Source organism: Rattus norvegicus, chromosome 15 (genome assembly GCF_021556685.1).
Source record: "Rattus norvegicus strain SHRSP/BbbUtx chromosome 15, alternate assembly SHRSP_T2T, whole genome shotgun sequence".
NCBI lineage: Eukaryota > Metazoa > Chordata > Mammalia > Rodentia > Muridae > Rattus > Rattus norvegicus.
The window spans coordinates 83,585,308-83,612,266 of record NC_141548.1 but is presented as its reverse complement, the minus strand read 5'-3'; positions in this window follow the sequence as shown (position 1 = coordinate 83,612,266).

Below are 26,959 nucleotides of genomic sequence, written 5' to 3'. Positions count from 1 at the left end.
CTTCTGTTTCTATTTTGTGGAAAAGTTTGAGGAGTTTTAGTAGTAGATCCGTAATATCTGGTAGGATTCTTCACTAAGACCATCTTGACCTTGTATGGTTTTTTTTTTCGGAGGGTAGAGGGTTGGAAAAATTTAATGTCTGCTTCTACTTTTTAAGACTTATAGGACTATTTAAATAGTTTACCTGATTTTGATTTAACTTTACTACATTGTATATGTCTAGAAAAATCATCCATTTCTTTTAGATTTTCTGATTTTCTGGCATGTAGCCTTTGAGGTAAGCCTAATGATTCTTTGAATTTTCTCAGTGTCAGTTGTTATATTTCCCTTTTCATTTGAAATATTATCAATTTGGATGCTGTCTTTCTGTCTTTTATTTAGTTTGGCTAACTAACTGTCTCTTGTTGATTTTAGCAAAGAACTAGCTTTTGGTTTTCATTGATTCTTTATATGTTCTCTTCATCTTTAATTTATTGATTTCAGGCCTAAGTTCGGTATTTTCTGTTGTCTACTACTCTTGAGTATATTTATTTCCTTTTCATAGAGCTTTCAAGTGTACATTTAAACTGTTAGTATGAAAACTCTCTAATTTTTTGATGAAGTCACTTAATAAACTTTTCTTTAACACTGCTTTCATTGTGTCCCATAAGTTTATGTATGTTGTTTTTTCATTTTCATAGAATTCTAGGAAGTTGTTAATTTCTTCCTTTCTTTTTTCCCTGACCCAGTGATCATTGGGTAGAGGGTTGTTCAGTTTCTATGAGTTTGAAGCTTTCTGGTTTTTTTTCTTTTTCTGTTGTTGTTGAAGTTCAACTTTAATCCATGGTGGTCTGATAAAATACTAGGTGTTATTTCAACTTGTTTTTAAATCTGTTGAGGCTTTGTGACTGATTATATGGTCAGTTTTGGAGAAGGTTTTGTGTGGTGCTGAGAAGATGTATTCTTTTGTGTTTGGCTGAAGTGTTCTTTACATATCTCTTAGGTCCATTTGATTCATAACCTCTGTTAGTTTCATTATTTCTTTGTTCAGTTTATGTCTAGATGAACTGTCCACTTGTGAGAGTGGGATGTTGAAGTCTTCCACTACTAATATGTACGGTTCTATGTGGTTTAAGCTTTAGTAATATTTTTTTAATGTGGATGCAGTTGCACTTGGGGTATAGAGATTCAGAATTGAGATGTCACTTTGGTGGAATTTTCCTTTGATTGGTGAGTATGAAGTGTCTTTCCCCATTTCTTTTAATTAATTTTGGTTGAATGTTTATTTTAGTAGATATTAAAATGGCTATTTTAGCTTGCTTCTTGGGTCTGTTTTCATGGAATTTTTTTTCCAGCCCTTAATTCTGAGGAAATGCCTATCTTTGTTGCTGAGGTGTGTTTCTCATATACAACCGAATAATGGATCCTATTTTCACATCTACTGTTAGTCTGTGTCTTTTTATCGGAGAATTAAGTCCACTCATTTATTTCAAGACATATTAATGATTGTTAATTCATGATATTTTGATGTTTGTGGTGTGTGTGTACGTGTGTGTATGTGTATTTGTGTGTGCTCTTTCCATCTTGTTTTTGCTGGTGTGGAATTATTTCCTATGTTTTCTTGTATGTAGGTACCTTCCTTGGGTTGGAGTTTTCCTTCTATTATTTCTGTGTGGTTGGATTGGTGGATAGCTATTGTTTAAATTTGGTTTGATCTTGTAATATCTTGTTTACTCCATTAATGGTGATTGAGAGTTTTGCTGAGTATAGTAGTCTAGGTTGGCCTTTGTCATTCCTTAGAGGCTGCAAGACATTTCTCCAGGTTCTTTTAGCTTTTATAGTCTCTGTTGAGAAGTCAGGTATAATTTTTGATAGGTCTGCCTTCATATGTTACTTGTTGATTGTCTTCCTATGCTAGTCTTCAGCCAGATGGTTGCATCGGGATGTTCCTGGTGTAACAGGTATATGGAAAGTGGGTCTAATCTAGATGTTCCCAGTGCAGCAGCCCTATGGTGAGCAGGCTTGGATTAGATGTTCTCAGTATAGCAGGCCTAGAGGCCTGGATGTTCCTTATGTGGTGGGTCTGATGGAAGCCTGCTAAGAGGTGACCAGACAATGGCACTGGGGGACAGCATACAACTAGCTCAGGGTAGCTAGTCTTGGCATGCCCCAAGGGACCTGATGGTGATGTCTTAAAGGAGGTGGAGAATGTATAACAGAGTACTCTAGGAAGCATATACAGTTAGGGAATTTGATTGACAGAATTTGGATTAACTGATGGAATAAGAAGTAGAAAATAGGAAGAATTCAAATGTACATTTCTGTTCATTCATTTGTTCAAAATATTTGAATGTCTATTACTAAGTGATACAAAAATGAATATCTTTGTATTCAATTTTAGCATGGGATGTAATATGCACACACACACAGACACACATACATACATACATACATACATACATACATACATACACACTACCAGTTGCAAAGCAGATAATTAAAACTGGGTGCTATAGGGAAAATCAAATAGGTATTACTGGCATTAATTGGCATAGGACATTTCAGAACTGGATACTGAGGAAGGAGGGGCATGAGTTAGTAGTGACATGGGAGCCTCAAGTGTCTACACATAACGTCCTGAGAGTAGGTGTGGAAATAGCTCAGCACAAGCTGGTCATAGTAGCACATACCTGTAATTCCAGGTCCTGAGACTCAGAGGTAGAAGGATCACTACCAGGTTTGGTCCAATCTGATCTACATAGCTATTTTCTTTTTTTTAATGTTAAATCTACTGAATATTTTATTGAATATTTTATGAATTTACATTTCAAATGTTATCCCCTTTTCTGGTTCCCCCTCCCATCCCCCTGGTTCTATGAGGATGCTTCCCTTCCCACTCACCCACTCCCACTTCACCACAGTGGCATTCTCCTACACTGGGGCATCAAGCCTTCCCAGGACTAAGGACTTCTCTTCCTATTGATGTCAGATAAGGCCAGCCTCTGCTACATATGCAGCTGGAGCCATGGGTCCCTCCATGTGTACTCTTTGGTTGGTAATTTAGTCCCTGGGAGCTCTGGGGATTCTGGTTGGATGATATTGTTGTTCTTCTTATGGGTTTGTAAACCCCTTCAGCTCCTTCAGTCCTTTCTCTAACTCCCCCATTGGGGTCCCTGTGCTCAGTCTGATGGTTAGCTGTAAGCATCCTTATCTGTATCAGTAAGGTTCTGGCAGAACCTCTCAGGAGACATCCATAACAATTTTCAGGCTAACCTATAGTATATAGTGAGGCCCTGTTTCAAAAACTATCAATAAAATAACCAGTGAATTTGTTCTATTTTATTCACCTTTATTTTTATTATTTTGAAAGTATAATTTAACTACATGTCTTTCCTTCCCCCACATACTCTGTTCTTCTTCAAAGTAACATCCCCTTTTTATGTTATATGCATATATATATACGTATATATATAGTGTATAGTGTGTGTGTGTGTGTGTGTGTGTGTGTGTGTGCATACTTATACATTCCTAAATTGAGGAAAAGGTCATAAGAGGTACAAGATCAGACAGTTTGCTGTGAGATTGTGTCTCCTAGTGATATCAGGAGCTTCACCCAAACAGTTACAGTGAATTTCTTAAGATCTTTCTGACCTCAAAACCATAGTTTTTGAAACTCCAACTATGAACTGTAGCAGAGGTGTACAATTAAGGAGACTGGAAAGGATAATGGTGTAGGTTAACACTCATTACATGTTCACACGGTCTGGCACTGTCCTAAGCTTTTCACATTTGTAGACCCATCGACAGTTCACTACAGCACATGGTATAGGATGAAATGACTGCTGCTTCCTAGAGGATGACACAGTGAAAGAAGAGTAGAGAGAATAGATGGTACCCCAAGGCCACACACTAACTTCCGTTAACAGATGGATATCTACCATGTCCTATAAAAGATTTAATTTCCTTTGAGAAAGGGTGTTCATCCTCATGACTCTTATCAGTCTTCCTCCTCAGCTGATGTTTAGTATGTGTGTATAGTTCGTAAGTTTTCCATCACTGGGGTGATGACCCCAGGAAACAAAATTAAAGGAGATGTTCATCTTAGGTGTTCATCAGGTATTTATATTAGCCTGTAAGTTACTGCCTCCTTAAATTCTGTTTCCCAACTACTGATCTTGATTCTTCTTAGTTCCTGCTTCATTTTCTCTCTGGTCCTCCTATCTAGGTGCTTTCACAGCATCTAACGTAGAATAGCAGTTTGCCACTTTGGCTTTTGTTCTCTGCTTGTTTGAGGACAAAGGCAAACTTTCACCCCCCCCCCAGTCATGTATCCAACATGTTATAGTGCACAAACAGTCACTATTTTTCAAGTTAATTAAGTTCAAAGACCACACTTTAGAGATCTGAGTTGCTTTAAGAAGGGGGACATTTTCTCTACCCTTAAGAGCTCAAACCTCACAAAGGAGAGATTTCAATCAAGTAGTCACACAGTAAAGAGCCACTTTTCACACAGAGGCTTAGGTGAAAGGTTTGTGGAGAGAGACAGAGAGACAGAGAGACAGACAGAGAGACAGAGAGATAGAGAGATATGGAGAGAGACTGTATGTTTAGGGTACCTACTGTGTGCTAGGCACCCTGACACTCTGAGAGAGAGAGAGAGAGAGAGAGAGAGAGAGAGAGATGGAGAGAGACTGTATGTTTAGGGTACCTACTGTGTGCTAGGCACCCTGACACTCTGAGAGAGAGAGAGAGAGAGAGAGAGAGAGACAGAGACAGAGACAGAGACAGAGACAGAGAGAGACAGAGACAGAGAGACAGAGAGACAGAGAGACAGAGAGACAGAGACAGAGACAGAGGGAGAATAGCCAGGCAGGGCAGGGAAAGTAAATGTGGAGTCACCTCAGTGTACACTCCATCAGCCTTTCCCCAACACTGGAGTATTCCATTTAGGTGGGATGATTGTTTGAAAATATATAGGCAGGGTAAAGAAGAGTCGGTTCTACCCAGAGTTACCTAACAGTGGAGGTAGGCTAGGGCACAGGAAGGAGGGGCAAACAATTTATGTTTAACAAATGAATTTTTTGAGGAGTACTGGGTCTGAGGCACGAGGCAGAAGCAGGCAGCAGTAAGACTGTGAATTTGGAGACAACATTGAGGCTTTTGGGGAACATGAGATCACCTAGGCAAAGGATAAAGAAGAGGCAGAGGAAGCAGACAACATGTATGTGGTGTCCATTTGTAATTATCTCCCTGAAGTAACATCCAGACCCTCTGTGTAGGAGAATCTTCTCTTCAGAGAAGTTAGCTGCCCTGTCCCTGCTTGCTGGTCAGGAAATAACTTCAGAGGGGGGAGGTGTGGATCTATTCTACAGAAACAGGAGGGAAAATCAGAATATATAGTCTCAGGGCTGCACAGACTTTAAAATGAATATAGAATGTCTTTTGAATTTAATGGTACAGTTCTTGGCAATTGGTATGTAGTTGTATATGAACAAGGGTGGTGTTCTTTAAAGTTTATTTTCTTTCCTCTTTCAAATTACTCTAATAGTAAAGTGAGGTTTTTACATTTATCATCTATCTATCTATCTATCTATCTATCTATCTATCTATCTATCTATCTATCTAGTGTGTTATGTGCATGTGTGGATGTCACAGCACTCTTGTGGAGGTAAGAGGGCATGCATCTTATGGGAGTCCTCATGTGAGTTCTGAGAATCAAATTAAATCCTTGTGCTTAGTAACAAACATTTTTAATTTGATGGCCCACTCTGCTAGACCCCCCCCTTCATTCTTTACTAAGTTTTGTCAGGTTATTAAATCTTGACATAATCAATATGATGTATGTTAATGATCTTCAAGTTGCCTGTAATATGTTTGAATTATTGGATTCTTTTAAGGTCTAGACTATTTTTCTTTTGGCTATCACTAACCATTTCTCTAACCATCGTTAGCTGTAGATGCTGTACAGGACGATTTCTAGGTACGCAAATTTATTATGTGTCTGGTGGCAAAAATTGGCTGTAAAAGCATGGCTCCCGTGAGTTATATTTAATAACCTGTCCTCTGATAAAAGAGAGAGAATGAGAATAGAAGAAAAGGAGGAAGGCTGTGGACTTCTCAGTCACTACCTTCCAGGACGTGCCAGAAAAGGCTTTCAGATTCCTGTGTTACAGAAAAAGCATCTTGGGAAGTCATGCGCACTAGACATTATAAAGTGTTATTAACAGAACATAGTTCCAGGAGCTATGAACAATTAGATTCATCTATTATAGATTTCTCTTCTGGTAATTGCTCATTGAACGTTTGGTTTAAAAGTATTCAATTCTAGTCCCAGTTCTGTTTTCAAAGTCTTATACTCTGGCCCATTCTCTTCACTGGACTTTGTTCCACCTCCTCCCTCCCCAGGGTCACCTTCTCTTCCACTACTGTTTGCTCCACACGGAACTGGAAACAACGTGACTAGAGTACGCATGTGACTTAAGTAATACAAGAGTAAGATATGGTCAGGGGAAATGAAATAAGGGTAGAAATTTATTGGAAGTTGATGAGGCCATGGACCCTAAGCTCTGGCCTAGCTCTCAGCTGGACTTCAGTTGGGCTTAGAATTTTCTGGCAAGTGAGTAAAAATGCAACACAGAATCACCAGAATTCTCATTCCTTACAGAAGGGGTATGCTGTGCTCTCACTGGCGGCTACTGTAGTAGTGATGGCTTTTTACTTTGGCATTTTAACCATTTGCTTGCTTGCTTATTTATGCCTGTATTTCTTTTTGTGATTGTATGTGTGAGATTGTGTGTGTGTGTGTCACAAGGTCATGGTAAGAAGTCTGTTCTGTTCTTTTGCATGTGGATTGGAGGGATTGAACTCAGATCCTCAGGCTTGATGGCATGGGCCTTCAGTGATGGCCCAATTATTATGGGAATTCTCATTGGAACAGTAGGAATATAGAAACACGTAATGCTCTTTACAACAAGACATCATGTTCTTCAATAGCTCATACTTGGAAGCAAACCTTTAAAATTACTTGAAGTCAGACTGGTGCTAAATGATGTTAACAAGATTCCAATCCAGCGAATCGAAGATTCTTCTTGTGGTTTCTAAATGCTCCTGGTATTGTATGTCTTGCCCTCTTCTGAGAAACTCCAGCTTTTCTTGCAGTTCTTAATAGATGCCTTAAAATATTCACACACACACACACACACACACACACACACACACACACACACACACACACACACACAGACGCGCGCGTGAGCAACTGAATTGCACTTTCTGCTGGAAAAGTTCATGATTTCAGAGGTTTTTTTTCCTCATCCAGTTCTACTTAGTTGACATAATTTTTCGGCTTTTACCTTTAGCATGTGAATTGAAAGCATTCATCGTACTGGAATGGAAGTTTGTTTTCAATGCCTGTTGTTATGACATCCTGTATATGAGGATGGACTGGAGTAGAATTGTTCTTAAGGAGACCTGGGCAAGCAGAGAGCTCTGTGCACTTGGAGACAGCTGGGGCAAGCATTTCAAACACAATCTGAATCAAAACTCCTTTTAAATTCATGACAGGTGTCGTACTCACTGTTGCCTTTAATTGCCTAATTTCTGGCTTGAAACCATCCTTTCTGGACTTGTCCTCCCGAGTCAGGTGCCAGCCACTCTCCATCCAGCAGCAGGCATAAATGCTCTATAGTACACCTTTGACTGGATTCAGAATATGGGAGGGCAGTAAGCTGTTTGAGGAGGTGGAAGCGAAGAACATATTGTTCCTCGCACTGTTTCTGGGGGATATCCTACCCCATTTCTCAGTCACATAATAGAGGGCGAGAGAGGCCCCGTGACAACTGATGGGTTCACATGCTGTTTTAACCAAATCTCAACATTTGTTTTACCATCCTAAAACTAGATTTTATAGCTTGGAATGAATCAAAAGTCAGGGAGAAACCTTTTAAAGGTAAGACATCTTAGGTCATGGAGAAGCAAGTTAACCAAGACATAGAAGTTCTCTTAATTGCAGAATGATTGGAAATGTGATATGGGCTCTTTATTGACTTATACTGCTCTTTGAAATAAATATTGAACTCTCTTTCTCTTATTACAACATATTCTATCACCAAATGTTCAAATATGCACAAACATGGAACGCATAGTGTATTATTCCCAGTGTTCCCATTTCCCAGATTCAGAAATAATTGACTGACTCATGACACCCCAGGTACTCCTAAACTTCTATTATTTTGAAGCAAATATCTTGATAATTTCTATAGTAACAACATTAATTTAATTGTTTATTAATTTATAGATAGGTTTCACCATGTAGCCCACCTAGTTTGGAACCAGCAATGTAGCTAAATCTGACCTTGAACTCATGATTCTCCCTGATTCAGCCTCTGGTGCGCTGGGGTGGTAGGCAGGTCCCACAGACAGCTACTGCAAACATAACATCCAATCCTGCCTTTTCAAGTGAGGGACTACTCTGGCAGGCTGGTGAGAGCTGATTCCGTAAGCAGTGGTGAGAACCTTTTGAATTTGTTTCTGTCCTCTTGTATCTGAAAATAATTGGAGCCTATCTCTCTCCAGATAAATAATGTCTGAAAATTAATCATTTATAAAACTAGAACTTGTAGCTGTGCCTTCAGGATACGTCAAGCCTCTTCTATATGTGATCCTGCTACCGTTGTCTAAATCAACCTGATGTCATAGTGTAAGATCATTTATTTCTATAATCTAGTACAGGACAATTTTGGTGAGTGCACTCGGTCTTAGAATGTGTAAAGAAGTCTGTGGACCTCTTGAAATCATAGATAAAATTTTTGTCAGATTTTCAAAGAAATCTGTGATTGCCTCGAAATATTAAAATTGCCACACTGATCTTTGTGTCTGAGGTTACAATACAGTGTACCAGGATTATGGCCAAGAGTAAGAACCTTCCAGAGAAATAAGAAACTTAGAACAGAGGATTTTGTTTCTTCTGGAAAATGCCTCAGAGATATCAGGAAGAAAGGTGTGACCACCAGCCCTTGCACCACTCTTCGATAAATAACAAAGTTGACCCTGATTCTCTCAGGACACTAATTTTGAATAGGGCAATTTCTGCCATGTTAAAGTAGATATCACTTATGACACCATGGGACTGACTGGGCACTCACATGTAGCATTTATGAAATTGATTGGTATTGACCGAGTACGATAGCATGAAGCTCTGTCAAATGGGATGAATGGTACTGCATGTTTATTCTGAAACATTCAGAGTGATTTTAGCTCAAATAGTTAGACTGAAAAACTGAACATGACCTTTCCCCGTCTCCGTCTTTCTAATGCAGTGGTTCTCAACCTTCCTCATTGGGCAACCCTTTAATTTTTTGTTGTGGGGATCCTCAACCACAAAATTATCTTGTTGCTAACTCACAACTGTAATTTCACTATTGTTTTGAGTCATAATGCAAATATCTGATGTGCAGAATTGTCTGATATGTGACCCCTGTGAAACGGTCATTCAATCCCTAAATGGGTCATGATCCACAGACTCAGAACCACTGTTCCAATGTGACAGGAAAGCCAGACTCTTCATGGTCCCTTTGGATTTGGTCTGGTTTTGTTGTTTGCTTATTGTCAGAATAACGGGTTGCTATCTCAGAAGACCTTGTTCACCACAGGTTGTCTCTCCTGGACTTTTCTGCTCCATTATGTTCAATTTGCCTAGCAGGTGACAGGTGTACTTCCAGGCCACGTCACCTTTGTTGTCTTAGCTCAAGTCCTCCTTATGGAAAGGGACCAGTTGGTCCCTTTTAAAAATCTTTTCCCAGAGAGTCAAAAAAGGATGAACGAGAGAGCTAAACTACGAGGAATAAATAAATGGCTTTACTTTTTCTTTTTTTGTTTTTGTTTTTCACTTAACACAAAATAGTCAGCAGAATGGCTCAGTCAGTAATGTTCATGCCATGTAAGGCAGAGTACCTTAGTTCAAGACCCAAAACCTGTGGTATGCTTGTCAGGACAAGCTGTGGTTATGCATCCTCTGTTTCTTCCCTCAGGGGGGTCCAGGTGCCACTGAACACTAGGCTGGAAGAGGATGGGTGGGTGAAGTCTGCAGGACACCAGTCCAGCTGGGAGTGAATGCTGGTGAGAAGGACTTCTCTGAGGATTTTGTGTTACGCCTCTTAGACAATACTCAACAAAACAGCTCTCTTAGATGATCTTCAGTGAAACAGCTGCGCATACACTTTATTTGGGGTGAACAAAGGTTATATAGGAATACCTTGGAAAGTGGGAAGGAGTTTGCAGGATGAATGTAATATCACTGGCTGGAGATTTAATATAGTATGAGTGCTTTATTTGTATGGAGACACATTCCAGAAATCCCAGGTACTTGCTGGGCGGGTTCTTACCAGGAAAAGAGGAAGTTGAACTTGTCGATTTGCTAAGGACTGTATGACCTTCCTCAGGTAGAAAATTGGGGGTTGGACACCCCTAGACAAGGTCAGAGAAGAGGAAGAAGAGAGTCTTTTATTGTGCACTGAGCTTAGAGGAGTTATCTGTACATGGTAGACTTTTTTTTTTAGATTTATTTGTTTTTAATTTTATTTTTCTTAGATATTTTGCGTATTTACATTTCAAATGTTATCCCCTTTCCCCCCTCTCCCATTTCCTCTCCCACACCCCTTCTCCCCTTCCCCTGCCACTTACACCTACCCCCACTTCAATGTCCTAGCATTCCCTTACAATGAGGAAACGAGCCTTCTCAGGATCGAGGACTTTTCCTCCTATTAATGCAAGACAATGACTTTCTCTGCTATATATGTGGCTGGAGCCATGGTTTTCTCCATGTATACTCATTGGTTGGTGGTTGAGGCCCTGGGAACTCTGGTGGGAACTAGTTAGTTGATATTGTTGTTCTTCCTATAGAGTTGCAAACTTCTTCAGCTCCTTCAGAGCTTTCTCTAACTCCTCCATTGTGGTCTTCATGCTCAGTCCAATGGTTAGCTGTAACCATTCTCATCTGTATAAGTAAGACTGGCAGAGCCTCTCAGGAGACATCCTTGTCTGGCTCCTGTCAGCAAGCACTACTTGGCATCAGCAATAGTGTCTGGGTTTGGTGACTGCATGTGGGATGGACCCCAAGTATCTGGATGACCTTTTCTTCAGTCCCTACTTGTCTTTTTGGACCTCTATTTCCTCTGGTGAGTATTTTGCCCCTTCTAAGAATGACTGAAGCATCCACATTTTGATCTTCCTTCTTCTTGAGCTTCATATGATCTATGAAATGTTTCTTGGGTATTCCGAAATTTTGGGCTAATATGCACTTGTCAGTGAGTGCATACCGTGTGTGTTCTTTTGTGACTGGGTTACCTCACTCAGGATGATATTTTCTATTTCCATCCCTTTGACTATGAATTTTATGAAGTCATTGTTTTTAATAGGTGAGTAGTACTCCATTGTGTAAATATACTACATTTTCTGTGTCCATTCTTCTGTTGAAGGACGTCTCTGTTCTTTCTGGCTTTTAGCTATTATAAATAAGGCTGCTATGAACATAGTGGAGCATGTGTCCTTGTTACATGTTGGAGTATCTTTTGAGTGTATGGCCAGGAGTGGTATAGCTGAGTCCTCAGATAGTACTATGTCCAATTTTCTGAGGAACCACCAGACTGATTTCCAGAATGGTTGTACCAGCTTGCAATTCCACCAACAATGGAGGAGTGTTCCTCTTGCTCCACATCCTTACCAGCATCTGCTGTCACCTGAGTTTTTTTTATCTTAGCCATTCTGACTGGAATGAGATGGAATTTCAGGGCTTTTTTGATTTGCAATTTCCCTGATGACTAAGAATGTTGAACATTTCTTTAGGTGCTTCTCAGTCATTCAGTATTCCCCAGTTGAGAATTCTTTTTTTTTTTAGCTCTGTGCCCCATTTTTTAATAGGAATGTTTGATTCTCTGGAGTTTATCTTCTAGAGCTCTTTGTATATATGACATATTAGCCCTCTATCAGATGTAGGATTGGTAAAGATCTTTTTCCAATCTGTTGGTTTGCTGTTTGTCCTAATAACAGAGTCCTTTGCCTTACAGAAGGTTTGCAATTTTATGAGGTCTCATTTGTCAATTCTTGATGTTAGAGCATAAGCCATGACTGTTCTGTTCAGGACAATTTCTTCTGCGCCTTTGTGTCGAGGCTCTTCCCCACTTTCTCTTCTATTGGTTTCAGTGTATCTGGTTTTATGTGGAAGTTCTTGATCCACTTGGACTTGAGGTTTGTACAAGGAGATAAGAATGGGCCAATTTTCATTTTTCTACATGCTGTACTCCAGTTGAACCAGCACCACTTGTTGGAAATGCTGTCTCTCCCCCACACCCCACCATTGGATAATTTTAGATCCTTTGTCAAAGGTCAAGTGACCATAGGTGTGTGGGTTCATTTCTGGGTCTTCAATTCTATTCCATTGATCTACCTGCTTGTTTCTGTTCTGATATCATGCAGTTTGTTTGTTTGTTTTTTATCACAATTGCTCTGTAATACAGCTTGAGGTCACGGATGGTGGTTCCTCCAGAAGTTCTTTTATTGTTGGAATAGTTTTTGCTATCCTGGGCTTTTTGCTTTTCCAAATGAATTTGCAAATTGTTCTTTCTAACTTTATGAAGAATAGAGATGAAATTTTGATGAGGATTACATCGAATCTGTAGATTGCTTTAGGCAAGATGGCCATTTTTAAATATTAATCCTGCCAATCCATGAGCATGGAAGATATTTCCATTTTCTAAGCTCTTCCTCAATTTCTTTCTTGAGACTTGAAGTTCTTGTCATACAGATCTTTCACTTGCTTGGTTAAAGTCACACTAAAGTATTTTATATTATTTGTGGCTACTGTGAAGGTTGTCATTTCCCTGATTTCTTTCTCAGCCTGTGTATTCTTTGAGTAAAGGACCTCTCCTGATTTGTTTGAATTAATTTTATTCCCAGTCACTTTGCTGAAGTTGTTTATCAGGTTTAGAGGTTCTCTGGTGAAATTTTTGGGGTCACTTAAGTATACTATCATTTGCAAATCATGATATTTTGACTTTTTCCTTTCCAATTTGTATTCTTTTGATCTCTTTTTATTGTTTAATTGCTCTGGCTAAGACTTTAATTACTATATTGAATAGGTAGAGAGAGAGTGGGCAGCCTTGTCTTGTCCCTGATTTTAGTGGGATTATTTCAAGTTTCTCTCCATTTAGTTTGATATTGGCTACTGGTTTGCTGTATATTGCTTTTACTTTGTTTAGGTATTGGCCTCGTATTCCTGATCTTTCCAAGATTTTTATCATGAAGGGATGTTGAATTTTGTAAAATGCTCTCTGAGCATCTAATGAGATGATCATGTGGTTTTTTTCTTTGAGTTTGTTTATATAGTGGATTACGTTGATGGATTTCTGTATATTGAACCATGGGACTACACACCTGTCTCAAAGTTCTTAACCCAGAAATGTTCTTGTCCAAAGGAAGAACAAGGACAAAAATGGAGCAGAGACTGAAGAAAAGGCCATCTGCCGTCTGCCCCACCTGGGGATCTATCCTGTCTGCAGACACCAACTCCGACAGTGTTACTGTTGCCAAGAGGCACTTGCTGACAGGAATCTGGTATGACTGCTCCTTGGGAGGTTCAGCCAGCATCTGACCAATACAGATGTGAATGCTTGGAGCCAACCATCAGACTGAGCTCAGGGACCCTGGTGGGGAAGCTGGCAGAAGGACTGATGGAGCTGAGGGGGATTGCAACTCCATAGGAAGAACTACATAGTTGACTTTGACATTAAGTAGAATGTTTTCCCAACAAAACCCATGGAAAATGTGCCTAATGCTTGGAGGCAGAAATAAGTGAATACTTAGGGGTTTCTGGCCAATTACCCTGCCTATCCAGTGAGCTCCAGGCCAGTGAGGTACTGTCCCCAAAACACAAGGTGAAAAGCTCCTAGAGAACAATATCCCAGTCTTCTACATGTGCGTACACACATGAGCACTACACACATGAGCCCTCTACCTGCACTATACAACACTCTGCCCCTTCTACAAGAAAATAAAAGAAAACACATTGATATAAACTACGTACTTATGGGGTAAAATAATTTTGTTTTAATTGTTACTCTTTGAGAGTGAGGATGCATTGGGTGCACGGTACCTGACTGGTATATTAGAAACCATGTTTCAAAATAAAAGCAAATTTTTGTTGCTAGAAGAGATTTTAGTGCTATTGAATCTCTGATATTTTATTTAATTAAGTTTAACGCTTTGTTTTCAGATATTTTATATAAACATCTGCTCATTTCTATACTTTAAAAGTATGTGTTACCTTTTAATTATTGTTATTCTTCTAAGTTTTACTGTCACTGAAAATATATACTGGTTTGTTTTTTGTAACTCCTTACATTAGGAATTTTTATATGTTCCCAAATGGGAAAAGCCAGATAGATATGATATTTCCCCCAAATGCATGACTGAAGTTACAAAGCTTTAAAAGACAAACATTAAAATATTTTGTTTGTACTGTTGTCTTAGTTATGGTTTCCATTGCCATGCTTAAATGTCATGGCCAAAATCAGCTTTGGGGAGAAAAGAATTTTTTTTGGCTTAAGCCTCTACATCACTATTCATTATCAAGTGAAGTCAGGACAGGGACTCAAGCAGGACAGGAACCTAGAGGCAGGAGCTGATGCAGACATGAAAGGGTGCTGTTTGCTGGCTTGCTCGCCATGGCTTGTCAGCCTGTTTTCTTATAGAATCCAGGCTTACCAGCCCAGGAATAGCCCCACCCATTGTGGTTGAGGCTCCACCATACTCTATAGTCAGACCTTATAGAGACAATTTCTCAACTGAGGTTCCCTCCTCTCAGACAACTCTAGCTTGTGTCAAGTTGACATAAAGCTAACCAGGACAATTGCAGAAGCTCCTTCTCTCTGAAACACAAGGGTCAAGTCATTTTATTTGCAGAAGAATAGTAAATAAATGAAACGAGCTTCTATGGAAGAAAAAGCTGGAGAGATGGCTCTGACTTCAATTCCCAGAAAACACATGGTGGCTCACAACCATCTGTAATTGGATCTGATGCCCTCTTCTGGTGTGAAGAGAGCTACAGTATACTTATATACATTAAATAAATAATATAATAAAAAAAGAAAAATGAAAGAAAAAAGCTAATATAGCAAAATGTAATTCTAGGATAATTCATGTTTAATAGCAAAACATTGATAATAACTGGAGAATAATAGAAAAAATGCTTCAGATTCTAAAATTAATAGCTTTGGTGCCAATGTCAAAGGATTTGAGGCTAGGAGAGAGTATAAGAATATTTAATTTAATATAGTCCTTCTTTATAACTTATTATAGATGTTTGAATACATTTCTTTTGACACAGCTATAGAGTTTGTCAGCATTTAAAAATAAGGAGGAGAAAGACATCAAGAATGCTTAGCTCCGGTTGTATGCCTATAGCTGTTAAGTAGCATTGCTTTCACATAGCAACAGGGGCTACGGTGGCTCTCTGAGGACAAGCAGGATGAAGGGGGTCTCTGCATGTTAGTCCTTGAGGTTGTGTGCATTAGGAACACAGGAAATAACCAAACAATGACATTTGCATGGAAACCAATGACATTACAACACCCAAGGGTAGAAAGGGACAGTCTCAGCAGGTGGGAGACACAATTATCCCTGGTCTGTGCTTACCCTCAGCGCCACCGGGGCCATAGAGCTCTGCAGGTCTCCTTTACATGTTTCTCAGATTTGGGGTTTTGTTTGTTTATTTGTGTAGCTAGACTTCAGCTTGATTCAACGCTTAATTTAGTTTCCTACTGAGAGAGCAAAAAGCATCAATTTGCATTTTCATGTTTTTGTGCCACCTGAGTCTTCTCATAGGAGACAGTGGGATAAAGTTAGTTATTCCAAGGGTGGATGTTGAAAGATAAGAGAGGAAAACGAGATTTGGAGAAGACACTCCTGTGCAGATGCAGATCAGAAGTCTTAGCTGGCCTACTGGTATCTGGAGCAGACCCCATTAAGAGGACTTCATGAGGAGCGGCCAATCTGATAATCCTTCACAGTCAGCCTTTACCTAGGGACTCCTAAGACAGTGACCTTGAGCTGAAGGGTGATTCAGAGGCTGGATCTATTCTTTGCAGGATATACTCTTTGATTGAAGATCCAACTGTTCTTCCTTCAAACTGTTACCCTCCATTTGCTTACACAATGAACTCATAGTCCTTTCAACACTGTGTGAAAGAATCAAACAGGTAACAAGGAAATTATCGTTTTGATCCACAGTCATCTAAAATGACAGAAAAATTCCCTTTTCTGTTTTAATTTTTAAAAATTTACATTTTTATTATTTCTTTGTTTATTGCATGTATTTATTAGAGTGTACAGTATGCCTATTAATTTACGTATCTATTATTTATTTATGCACTTATTTGCATACATGTGTGTGTATGTGTGGGTACACATGTGCCACATATGGTGATCAGAGCACAGTTTGCAGAAATTTGTTCTCTCTTTCTACTGGGAACACACTCAGGTAGTCAGGCTTGCTGTCGAGTGTTTTTATTGATGAACTTTCTCACAGCCCATCTTTTGGTTTTCAAAACTCTGATAGAGAGGCTGGAAAGGAGGATTTCAAAAGATATATAGTAGGAAATGAATAAAATACTTATTGTGTTGGGGACTTCTCTAGGTTCTCACTTTCAGAAACACTCAAGACCATATATGAACCTAGAAGCCTTCTAGTAAATGAAGGTACCAACACACGAATTCCTAAAATTCTATTCCATCATCTAACTAAAGAACAGAAATCATAGTTACAATAGAAAGTATTTAATACTCTAGTCACTGCATAACCCAATCATCGTTAAAGCCATTACTGAGTTCAGACCACTCCTTTTCCTACCAAATGCCTTAAATGCATTGCCTCACTGAAACCTTCTCTAATATCCTTCTGTTGGTTACTTCACAAACACTGCCTGATGAAGGCAGGAAAGGAACTAGAAGGAGGGATGAGAGGAAGGTATGAAACTGCGAAACACGACTACCCAGGAGCCTGGCACCATGGAATTTCCTACACATAACTCCTTATGCATGAAACATAAACTCCATTCTGACAGTCAGTACACAATTAAGGAATACTGGTGTAAATCGGTGAATCGGGCATTATTAAAGGATGCTATGATCTATGCTATCTGTGCTTCTGTATTAAAACGGTGAGAAAACATTAGAGACCTCCTCGGTAAAATGTAATCTTCTGCTCTCCAGATTTCTGTGGTTCAGACTGTCACATTGGACAAAAGTGTGTCACACAGAATTTGACACCAGCATATAGCTCTTATATTGGTGACAACTATGGGCCTATTGGACTAGAAGCTTTCTAAGCTCAGTCCAGGTAGAGTCAATCTACCTTTCTGGGAGTGTGGCTCAGACATTTGCACTGACCACACACGTCCTGTCAGGCTGGGCTGTCTAATGCCCAGCAGGCTACTCCTCAGTGTGGCTGGGCAGCTCTCTGCTGCTGTTGGCCAGATGTTTCTGTTATGAAGAAGAAGCTGCATAAAAAACTGGAGGCAAACTTTAGAAACACCAAGACACTAATCAGAAAGATCTTTCAGTGGTTGGCTCTTATAATTAAAATCTGGCTTTATAGTTGGCCTCTGTTTCATTTCAGCTTTTCTAAATAGTTTCTCTTTTTATAAAAATAAGGTAATAAACAATGATAAACTGGGCATACACACACTCATACATGCATACAAATTGGTTTTTTATCACAGAGCTGTGAGAAGGAGCCCTCTGCCCAGGGCCATTGTAATTCCTTGGATTCCCTTGCATCTCAGGGTATTCTGATTAGAGAGAACACTAAATATTGCATGTTGGGAAGGTAAATGTTAACCTACATTTTGCACTTTGAGTATGCTGTTGTCATTCCCCAGGGTTCTCTGATTTCCTGCTTTGGGGCCACTTGACAAATGAGCCTATTTTTCCCTGACTGTTGTTGCTAGGAAGCGAGAGGCTTTGATTCCTAACTCCTCCCGCTTCCCACTGACTTGTCTGCTTTCCAGAGGTGCACAGAATCAGAGGTTAAACAATAGATGAACGGGGCAGAAGCAAAGCGTTTTATCCCAATGTGCTTTGGTAGTCTTACCATAAACCATGTCAAAATCGGTCTGTCGAAATGGGGGCAGGGTATGTGGCTGATTCTCATGTTGTAAGAATATAAAATCTAGTTACATTTTATGGAAACAAAAGAGCCTTTAGAAGGATCATTAGGAGTCTGCAGGAGTACAACGTAATGCTCCCAAGCTTCCTACAGGGAGCCCTTGTGTCTGATAGTTTGGAGGGGAGTTTATAGGACATTTTTGCTTTCTTTTAATAAAACAGAAAATGATCTAGTTTCATCCAGAGTATTTAATCAACAGAAAGTAACTGAATGAACTAAATGAGTCTCTTACTGTCACACAAACACATGACACAGAAACTTTAAGGATGATCATAGAATGAGTTACTGATGAAAACAGGTCAAGTTGTAATAGCAATGAGAATCTGGAAGGCCCTGACTGTGTATGTCTCATTCTCTCCCCTCCCTTTACAAAGAAAGAGGAGTGAGTTCTTCCACCTGGTTTAATCTCAATATTAAAACACCAATGTGAAAGAAAAGTATCTAACAACGATGACATCACATCTGTTATCAGGCGAAGGGTGTTTTACCTTAATAAGAAGTAAATGTAAGTGCACAGAAGTCCTCTAGGAGAAAGGACCATGATTAAATGCTGTCAATTGTGGCCAAAGAACCATCACATTGTCTTTGGCTGCTAGCCTCAATTTTGAATTATGGTACTAGATTCTGGAGTCCTTTTAGACTTAAGAGCAGAGCATGTGGTTGGGAGTGCAGAGAGGTTCGGGGGTCAGAATTGGCCACTTAATACTCACCTTTCTACAAAGGTAAATTGTCTATGAAGCAGTTACATTTTACTTTTGTAGAGTGTTCTTCTAATGCTAGATGTTTCTTTGGGAATGAAAATTTAAACGTATGCACATTTAAAAGTAAGAATTGTACGATAGGGTTTATTTTTCCTATTTTCTATGGATGGTCACTATTTAATATCACTACATTCTCTCTATTTTGTATGCCAAAGATAAAACTATTGTAAAATACAAGCTGATAACTGATTTGTGAGGAGGGATTAACTATATATCTCTACATAAGTGATAATCTAGGGTCACTGTCTTGGAACACAGTACTTGAGTTACGCGATAGTAAATTAGGAAGGGTGGATTTTGCTCTCTTTGTGCAAGCACGCTGTAGGTGTTTTGGACTACTCTTGTCTTGAATCCACAGGGAAACAGGTGGGCCACTAAGCTGGTTTCTGATGTCTTGTGGTTCCACACAGTAAGCATGTTTTACTATTCATTTAATTCTTTGTAGTAGGGGCATTGATCATACATAAACATTTCAAATGTACTCTGTTCTTAAGATTCTTATTGACAGTAATTAGCCTACAAATGGTGTCTTTGTGGGTATTTTTATATATGCTTGCAACATTGGGAATTAGTTTGATACAGTAAGATGAGATTTTTATGTACTTCTCTGTGAATGCTGAAACATAATTGTGTACTGTTTCTGAAATTGATACTGCTGATTGCTAATCAATGTACCCTTTCTTCTGAAGTTACTTTTCTGATGTCCCAAATATAAAGAAATTCATTAGACAGAAAACATAATATTCAGAAACAGGTAGGAATTTGGTTTTCAGGATTTCCTTTAAAAGCTTGCCTACGTGAGTGAGCCTTGACATGAGTTAATACAATGAAACACCAAATATTTAGAAATGATGTGAAACCTCTGTGTCATGACATGTCACATAAGTCACCCATGCCTCAGTATAGATAACGTTTTACATCTGTGTTAGAATGTGTGTTCTCAGTTTCCTTGGGAACAGAGAGGAAACACCAAAAAAAAAAAAATCTAAGTGCTATGGTAACTTGATGAGATTTAAATCACCATGGAAACACACATCTGGGCTTTCCTGTAAGGACATTTCCTGAGAGATGTTTAACTGAGGTGACAATAATCACATTGAAGGTGTATGACTTTATTCCACAGATCTTAGACTACATAAAGGAAAACTGTGAATGGGATAGCAATTGTCACCTTTCTCTTCTTCTTGCTGTGGACACAATGTGATCGCCTGCCTTACATTTCTGCTCGGCAGACAGAGCTGGGCTTACTACCGTGGTGTCCCCACCCCAATAGACTGTACCCTCAAACTCTGCATCACAATCAATCACAATCGCCTTTGTTAAAATGACTTGTGGAGGACTGTGGAAAGGTTTAGTGTTATGAGATAAAAGAGATCTGCAAGATCATAAAAAGAGCTTATTGGTCTATTCTGGTGGGAGAGTGGAAGGGCTAAACTGTCAGGAGAAATGTAGACAAAGTGAGTGCTCATGGGATTTTAGAGTGGAGCAAGGGCTCTGTCAAGAACTGGCTAGAAGCCACTGCGTGTTCTGCTTTGGAAAAAGAGTTTGGCAGCGTTTCTGCCCATGAACTGGAAACCTGAGTGACGATGAATAGACTGATATGTTTGGCAGAGCTCATTTCAACAGCATTCAAGTATATGGTGGTTTATTTTCGCTGACTGGGCTTAGTTGGGCTTGTAATTAGTGTAATAAGAACCCAAGGTAAGAAGAAAGGAAAAACACACAGCCCGATGAGCAAAAGACTGAGAGAGAATTTAAAGCTAAAGACAGAGCAGATGAGGTCGCAACAGTTGTAACTGTTAAAAAGATTAGGGTTATTAAATAGAAGCACGCAGTTCACTGGGATAACAGAAATGATGCCTTGTTGACAAGGCCCAACTGTGGAAGGCATCCGATATGTGAAAATGCAAACTCATGGGAAGTGAAGGTAAACCCAAGATATTGGAGATGCCAAGACTATGGGAGACCAACAAATGTTAGGTGTAGTTAAGGAAATTAGGGATGAAGTCAGCCCAAAAGAATTGGCGGAAGTATAGAATTTGAGATTTAGAGCTTTTTAAGGTTACCGGAATGCACCACTGGTCTTCCACCAAGAGCACCAGACTTAGAGTATGGATTGCAGGATTTAGTATTTGCCTTACTGTAATAGACTCTGGTTTGGCTCAATGGATATTAGTGAAAAGGGATCTGTTTGGGTGTCAAATTGACAGGGGGTGGGTCTGTGGTGGTTAATCATGATTGTCAGTTTTTCAGTGTTTACAATAATCTAAGAAACAAACCCATGCAACGGCCTTGAGGATGCTTCTCACATGGCTTAACTGAGATAGGAAGATCAATCCTGACTGTAGGTGGCATCATGCAGTATAGTCTGGGACTAAATAGAAAGAGGAAAGCAAGAAGAGAGTAAGCACTCACCTTCTGACTAGAGATGGAGTGTGATTACGTTCTTGCCAGCACAGTAGGACGTACTCCAACCACCCTGACTTTCCCTGTTGTCATGCAGTGTACCATCAAACAACAAATTCTTCCTTCCTTAAGGTGAGAGCTGCCAACATTATGCTTCTAGAAAAACACAGAACTCTCACTCTTTTTCCTCACTCTCACTCTTCCTTCCGCTCTTCCTCTCTCTCTCTCTCTCTCTCTCTCTCTCTCTCTCTCTCTCTCTCTCTCTCTCTCTCTCTCTCTCTTCCTCTCTTCCTTTCCTGGTTTGAGACGATAACCTGTGTGTGTGTATGTGTGTTTCTTTCATCCTGTAGGCTTTCGCCCGATTCTCGGTACCGTGTCGGTGCTGGCGCCGACAAATGGCGGTCCCACCGAGATCGGAGAAGAAAGGGGGTACCACCTACGGGACGTCCCTGGAGCCCGGCCGGCATAGGAGAAGGGACGGATTGGAGGTGAAATAGAAAGACCCACATATTGGCATGATCCTGTCCAGATATTTTATATGGGGAAGAGGGAATGTTTGTGTTTTTTCTACAGGATGCTACAAGAGTACGCCAGCTGCCAGAGATGGTTGCTGAGACTTGCTGATCCTGGGAGCATGAAGATTCAGCTCTCGTGGTTCGGGTCCCTGGAGTCATTCCTCTGCCCTGAGAGGAAGACGGAGGATTCCCCCTCATCTTTTGTCATCACAGAAATTCTGGCGTTGCTGCAGTTATTGTGTCCTGTCCCATTGCGGCCTGCGCCCCGACTCTCTGTGCACTGCTGCTTGCTGGAAGCTGCTGTGGACTGGGGAACTCTGCCCTGGTTCTGCAGATCTCAGACATGGTTCCATTGCCTGCTGGTTGCTTCAGAGAAGAATGACCGATCCTGAACTGTCCTGGGAAAGACCTTGGCATTTTTGCTGCTACTGTAGCAGCCATTATTGCTGCAGCCATTGTGTCTGCAGTGTCTGGAGTTACCCTCCCCCAATCTATTGTTAGGCAAGCACAGTAGGTGAACTTTCTGGAGTAGTTGCTAACAATTGGGAATTCTAAATTTTATTATAGGAGTGGCTTGACTAGGCCCTTGGTGGTAGCAGCTGAGGAGAACCAGATGAGGTGCCCACTACTTATCGGGAGAGGCTCATCTTCCACAATCTCTTAAATTAATGCCATCTGGCCCCTGCTCCTTCGCCCCTGGGTTCAAGTAAGAGGAATGAGAAGATGACCTGATGTAGCTATTCTCAGCGACGGGCAACTTCCTCTGACCCTTGACCAATCTAGACATGGAGCCTTGAGGGCGACAAGGTAGTCCTATGACAGAGAGGCTGGGGTCTGAGAGGTCGATCCTAAGACAGAGTTAGCTACACCCCGTTTAAACGTACAGGCCGGTCAAATGCTCCTCTGCCCAGTTTCTCCCCCAATAAACACACGTATAGCCCAGAACGGTGTGTTACAGCATAAGTTCATTCCTAGCCATTGGGGTGCAGTCCTAACTGCAAGAGTGGCTCGCCATGGCCGAGCTGGGCACTCTGTGAGGCATGTCTGATCTCTCTCAGACCACTACTTCCACCTAATGGTCTTTTATAAAAGAATAACGGGGGAGATGTAGTGCCATATTGGATTTGGGCCTGGCCGCTTTGTCACTGCATGGCCACAGTTAAGAAGTCATGGGATTGTTGGACAGAGGCCTCTCCTGTGTATTTACGGCACAGGAAGAAAAGACCAAGTAGTAAACACCCAGTGTCTCCACTGCATGACCTCTGCTGAGCCTGGCTGATGCATGTGGAACTGACACACCTGGACCACACCTGGGTGGTGGTCAATTTACTTCTGCCTTTTACTTCCTCAGCCTTTATCCTTGAGATTTAGGCTGGTCTTCTGGGATTTCTCCCTAATTAATTCAGGTCTCTTAGTTGGTCTTTTGTTACTGAAGTCACGAGCCAGGTAGTCACAAGCCAGGGTTTCCCACTGTGCTTCCCAGTTATTTTCTACCTGGAGACTTGGGTATATAAGTGGTGAATAAAGCTACAGGAGTCTCTAACTCTTTTTCCTCACTCTCACTCTTCCTTCCATTCTTCCTCCCCCCCCCCCCTCTCTCTCTCTCTCTTCCTCTCTTCCTCTCCTGGTTTGACACGAAAAAAAAATAGAAAAACACAGAAGTTAACACACATACCAGACACCTTGTAACAGGTGGAATACACACACACACACACACACACACACACACACACACAGAGTCAGGGAGAGGTGGGGTGAGAGAGAGAGAGAGAGAGAGAGAGAGAGAGAGAGAGAGAGAGAGAGAGAGAGAAGAGGTTGAGATAGAGAGATTGAGAGAGAGATTGAGAGAGAGAGAGATTGAGAGAGAGATTGAGATAGAGAGATTGAGATAGAGAGATTGAAATAGAGAGATTGAGAGAGAGATTGAGATAGAGAGATTGAGATTGAGAGAGAGAGAGAGAGAGAGAGAGAGAGAGAGAGAGAGAGAGAGAGAGAGAGAGAAAACTCACATGCACACACTTGTCTTTCACAGATAGCTTGGGGGTAGGTTTGCAAAGACAAGACCAAAATACTCTACAAAGCCAAGATAAAGAACACATGGGCCATCCTCATGAAAACTGCATGCTACTTGCCTTAGATTCGGGATGGTCATGTGAAATTGAACGTTGTTGTTTTAGGGCGAGTGAAAGAGATGCAATGTTCTTGTTTTTGTGTATGTGCTTCTGTGCGGTACCACCACTCTATTGTGTTAGGTGGGTAGTTTAAACCTACCTTAATTTTCTATTTGTTGCTTACTTATTGTTAATGAAAGGAAATAGAAAAATAGAATTGATAGTATGAAAATTACTGGAGTACCAAATGAAAATAATTTTAATTCTAAAATTAAAAGTAGAATCGATATCTTATAATGTATCATTTCATTGTGCTTGCATATTTAATATCATGGTTTCTTTATTATAAAAGATTTCCCTAGATGATCAAAATATTTCATAAATCTTGGATATTTAAAATAATCTTTCCTGAGCATAATTTGCATTTAATGACACACCAATTGATTACCCAATCTGAGTTCTCACAACTGATTTTCTTCACTGATTGAAAGTCATTGTCTAGACTGTTCTCATTAACCTGAAGGTACCTTTTCCATCATTTTGTTGTCAGTCTTCTGTGTCCACAGCCGAGTTCTGATAGCTACTGATTTTTCTTTCACTATAGTTTTGCTCTTTATAGAATTTTATATAAATGGAAACAGCTAGTATGTAGCCTTTGCCTTTTATGTCATTTATGCTATCAATAGTGTTTTCATGGTTGATCATGTTTTCTTGCCATTAGAAATTAGTAATACATTCTGTTGATGCACAAGTTGTTAATCCATTTATCAGTGGACAATGTTTTGGTTATTCATTTTGGGAAATGGTTATCATTTTTAAAATAGCTCCTTATGCTCTCAAAGTCAGTGAATGTTTTCATGTCTTTTATGGAACTGTCTGAGAGTAAACTGGAAAATTCTTTGGTAAGTGTATATTTAATACTACATTGTAACAAATTATTAAACTGCTTTCTAAAGTGGTTGGATCAGTAGGAAAATTCCAGGGTTTTTTTTTTTTTCATGCCCATATCAATGTGACAATCTTTTAAAATTTTTGGACATTTTATCAATTTTAATTGCTAATTTTTCTAGTGATTTTGTTTTTCTGTAAATGACTTCATTTCACCTTCTATTTGGAAACATTTTTATTAAGCAAAGAATTATAGATCAGTACTCTTTGCTTTTCTTTAAAAATTTTATCCAATAAATGCTGTTGATATCTACTTTTTCATAACTTATCTGAGTGTAAATAAATAGTGTTGTTGATTAGGGTACAATGCAGAAAAGAAGGGGGAAAGGAAGTGAGAGGAGAAAGGGGGAGAAACAAAAATAGAGAAACAAAGTAAGAAAGAGACAGAGAGACAGTCAGACAGACATATAGAGACAGGGAGACACACACAATATACACGCACATATAAAATATTATAAATACACACATACACATATATATGTGTGTATATATAATACATATATATATATATATATATATATATATAGAGAGAGAGAGAGAGAGAGAGAAAGAGAGAGAGAGAGAAAATGAATGTAATTCTAGCCACATCTTTAACAACCAGATAATCAGAGGTTCTTGATTAAAATTACAAGGATGTGTAGCAGATCTCTATATTGCTGGTCTTGCTTGACTGAAACATTGTACCCATGGAATGCTCAATTCCTCTTCTCCAAGTCTATATTTAATTCTGTGAATCTGACTATATTTTATATGCTCATTGGTGGAATCATGTATTGTCTTTCTGGGACTAGCATATTAGCACAATACCTTGAAAGTTCATCCATGCTGTCAGGTGTTTTAGAACTCCCTCCTTTATTAAACACGAACAACCAATAATGTATTATTTTTCATATTTTCTTCATCCATTTATGATGTCATGGACACTCAAGCTGTTTTTACTATCTTTGATATTGTACACCATGCTCTAGTGAACTAGGAGTTCTAATGTTTCTTTGGATTGTGATTCCAATTCTTTGGGCAAATACAAATGCAAGATTGAGTAGGAATTTAATTTATTTTTATTTCTAAGATTATAACTAGTGTTTCTCCCATCTCTTTTCTTCCTCCAAACCCTCACAAATAGCCTTCTCTATTTTCATTCAATCTCATATCCTTTTTCACTAATTATAATCGAATGCATATATGTATTTGCATATATATGTATATTCCTAAATATAACCTGCTAAGTCCATGTGTTACGTGTATGTGTGTTTTGGATAGAAAATCAGTGTGTTCTTTCCTATATGCATCAGCATCTCTCCCACTCTCAGCTCTCCTCAGTCACTTATAGCTCATTGTGTAGGCTTGAGATGTGTAGGCTTTCCCCAGCCAGTTTCACATGCCTGTTGGTGTCAGAAATATACTTTCTGCTGTTTCCCGTAGTGGTTTGGAATTTTGAAGCATAACACCCCAGTAACTCCACTAGTTTCATTTCCTTGTCAACAACTTTTTCCTTTTCTTTGTACAAATTAAAGACAAGTCTCTCTTCCTTTCTGATTTGCACAGTTTATAACCTTCATTTTGTCATTTGCCATGTTCCTTGCTAGAACCTTTGAAAATTTTCTTTGCTGGTTTGCTCTTTCTCAGGATTCAGATCTTCCTATATTTGAAAATTTATGTTTTTCCTCAGAAATATTTCGTCCATCATAATTTGGTGATGTTGTTTCCTCCTCACCAACAAAATTTTCTCTTCCCTATTCTTAAGTCTGTAACTTTATATATTAAAAAGCAAGTTCAGTGAGGTCCTGTCACTGTTCTCTTCATGCTGTACTTTGGATCATTTACTTATTGTGTCTCAAGCCATTATCATCTCTTCGGATTATCTGTGGTATCATTGTGACACCTGTCTATTTCTAACACTGTGATTTTCATCACTAAAGGACTTTTTTATACTTATCTGTGATTTTGAACACACGTGGCATATTTATAATAGGCCCTTTAATTTCCTATTGGCTGGTTATCCCAGTTACATATCAAACTTGT